The following is a 243-nucleotide window of genomic DNA, read 5'->3' on the forward strand; positions in this document are numbered from 1 at the left end:
TACAGGCATCTGCCACCATGCCCAGCTAATTTTTTTGTTTTTCTATTTTTAGTAGAGACAGAGTTTCACTGTGTTAGCCAGGATGGTCTCGATATCCTGACCTCGTGATCCACCCAACAAAATTAGGACATTTAATACTAAAAGAAATTGATAATGAGTGTAGATGAGTTTTCTATCATGATTCAAAGCTTGTTGAAGTTATACAAATTCATATTAGAGAATGTGGTCAATGACAAAAGACAA

Source organism: Papio anubis, chromosome 20, assembly GCF_008728515.1.
Source record: "Papio anubis isolate 15944 chromosome 20, Panubis1.0, whole genome shotgun sequence".
Classification (NCBI taxonomy): domain Eukaryota; kingdom Metazoa; phylum Chordata; class Mammalia; order Primates; family Cercopithecidae; genus Papio; species Papio anubis.